Below are 2,935 nucleotides of genomic sequence, written 5' to 3' on the forward strand. Positions count from 1 at the left end.
TGATATTTTATTTATGAAGGCGGATAAGGGTAATATCACGGTTGCGATGAACAAAGATATGTACATGGACAAAATGTGTGATTTGCTGGCTGACCGGGATACTTATACTGTTGTTAAAAAGATCCGACTAGGAACCTAATTAATCAATTACACGGGATTTTAAATAGATGGAAAATGAAGAATTACATTTCTTCAACAACATATAAATCCACTGAACTGCACGGACGGGGTTTTACCGAGAGCGTATGGTCTGCCGAAGGTGCATAAACCGAATTGCCCTTTACGTGTCATCGTGTCATCTAGGAATACACCTCTTTATTACTTGGCAAAATTTTTACATAAGATAATATATAAGGCAATTCCGAAACCTGATTCGGCTATTTCTGATAGTTTCCAATTAGTGAACAAGTTAAATGGTTTATGTGTGGATAGTGATGTAAAGTTAGTTTCACTAAATGTTGCATCATTGTTCACCAACGTACCATTGGATATGGCTATCGATAGTTTAATTAACAGATGGGGTATATTGAAAAAGAGTGTATTATTCCACGGGATGAATTTTTATTGGCAATTCGTTTTATTATGAATCGACTTATTTTATGTTTAATAATGTATGTTATCAACAGACTTTTGGCACGCCTATGGGTTCCCCCTCTCACCGATTATTGCGGATATCACGTTGCAAGATTTGGAGAGTAGAGCGATTGCTGCGATTCCATTGTCATTTCCATTTTATTTTAGATATGTTGACGATATCGCGTTGGCGGCCCCACCCTCCATGCTTAAAATAGTTTTAAAACACTTTTAATTCTTTCCATCCTAGATTGCAGTTCACCATGGAGGAGGGGGTTGACAACCGATTGAATTTTTTAGACGTCACTATTATTATAAATAATGGGAGCATTGAGTTTGATTTATTTCATAAGCCGACGTATTCAGGTAGATATTTAAATTTCGAGTCGCAGCATCCTCTCTGCCATAAAAAAGGCACCATTATCAGCCTCATAGATAGAGTTTTTTGGCTATCTCATCCGAAATTCCATAAAGATAATTTTGAGTCTATGATTGGAGTTCTTTTGTCTAATAATTATCCTCTCAAATTGATATTTCAAACATTACAAGCGCGGTTAAAAAGTTGTTCTTCCGGTACAATAATAAGTTGCATAACAATAGAACAAATATATGCAATGACAAGATTCCAACGCAGAAAAAAGTTTCGTACTTTAATATTCCGTATATTAATAATGTATCAAAGAGAATCGAGGACATTACACGTGATTTGGATGTCATCCATCCTATACAGCAATTAACAGTCTCCGTAAATTCATCAAAGTACACAAGGATAAGTTACCAAGGGAACTCCATAACAATGTAGTTTATAAAATTGATTGTATGGATTGTGATGCGTCGTATGTAGGGCAGACGGGTAGATTGTTGAAAACTAGGATGAAAGAACATCGCAGCAACATAAAAAGAAACGCGTCACAATTATCAGTCATATCGGAACATAGATTATTGAACCATGAATTTAATTGGGAGGATGTAAAAGTCTTGGACGAGGAGCCTTTTTTAGGTAAACGTTTGATATCCGAAATGATCCACATAAAGCGTCAGAAGAATAGTCTAAATTTACATAGCGACACCGACAAACTAAACGAGAATTTTGATCTGTTAATTGAAAAATTTACCAAAATCTAGCTTTGTGATTATACTTAACCGGATTTTTTCGTTAGACCTTTGACATGAGTGCCGATAAGTATTAGTTGTTTTTATTTTTATTTTCTATTTTATTTTTATATTTGTTTTTTTTTTGCGTATATATGTATCGACTGTGTCGAGGTTGAATACCGCACAGTCGTTAGAGTGACGTGTCACGTGTAGCATCATCTTCTCTCTGTTTTTGCTGTCGGGGTGAGTGTTCTTCCCGGTTTTTAATTTATAATTCTTGGGGATCTTACACGTTTAATTTATATTATGTTGATAGTGTTGGTAAGGGAGTCACTGCTCTGCTTCCTTCCTGACGATGGTCACCGTTAGGGAGACACTCCGACGGCCGGACGGTTCGAATAGGGAGGAGAATGATATTTAATTTATTTGCGGATTGTATGTATACGAGTTTTATAATTTTCTGATTGTACCGATTATCTTTTATTTTTGTTTCTTTGTATTTGCAGCTACTGAAGAAGACCCGAAGTGGGTCGAAACGTTTAGAATTGAATAAATGAGTTTGACTTGAGATCTCATTTTAATTTATTAATTTTGTGCATGTCATCCGCACAGGCTCCGATTGCCGTCGAGATTTTATTTTTGTTATAAATATAATTCATAATTTTAATTCTATTGTAATATAACAAATATTATATTAACGAGATTTAATGTAATAATAATTGTAATTTCAAATTTTATTTTGTATGTTTATTTTATATTTTCTAAAGAATTCTTTCATATCGTTTTAAATATATGTATAATACATTTGAATATATATGAATTTGCGAGAATAGAATATATTTTTTAATAATATTCTCTGACATTATTATACACATGTACGTATAACAAAATAATTTTAATATTAAATATATATATATATATATATATATTATATAATATATCAATTTTATATAATAACATTATCAATGAATAGAACTTTATAATTTATCAATTTAGAATTCTATTTAACAAAAAAGTAAAACTTTGATTTTAAAAGTTTTGGTTCCAATAAGAAAAAGATAATGGCAAAAATAATGATAAATATAAACATTTGAATAATTTTGCCACACAAATTTTTTTATATACATATACATTTTTTCTATCTCAATTTTTCTGTATTTCAAAACGTTGTTTTTTTTTTAATTATTTTCATCTTATGTTTATTTGTTACACTTTTTTCGTTTATATTACATTTCTCTTTTTATTACGCGTATTTTTAATAAGATAA

The 2,935-nt window shown here is 31.3% G+C and overlaps 1 long non-coding RNA gene across 1 annotated transcript; it reads left to right on the forward strand.

Moving 5' to 3' along the window:
• The first annotated feature begins 1,863 nt into the window (after nt 1–1,863).
• On the forward strand, nt 1,864–2,292 carry LOC146723855 (uncharacterized). Its single transcript, XR_014924328.1, has 3 exons — nt 1,864–1,911; nt 1,985–2,103; nt 2,175–2,292. It is a non-coding gene; the product is annotated as an uncharacterized LOC146723855 (long non-coding RNA).
• The last annotated feature ends 643 nt before the right edge of the window (nt 2,293–2,935 follow it).

Source organism: Nylanderia fulva, unplaced genomic scaffold (genome assembly GCF_048542155.1).
Source record: "Nylanderia fulva isolate GAGA-0341 unplaced genomic scaffold, ASM4854215v1 Scaffold1630, whole genome shotgun sequence".
NCBI lineage: Eukaryota > Metazoa > Arthropoda > Insecta > Hymenoptera > Formicidae > Nylanderia > Nylanderia fulva.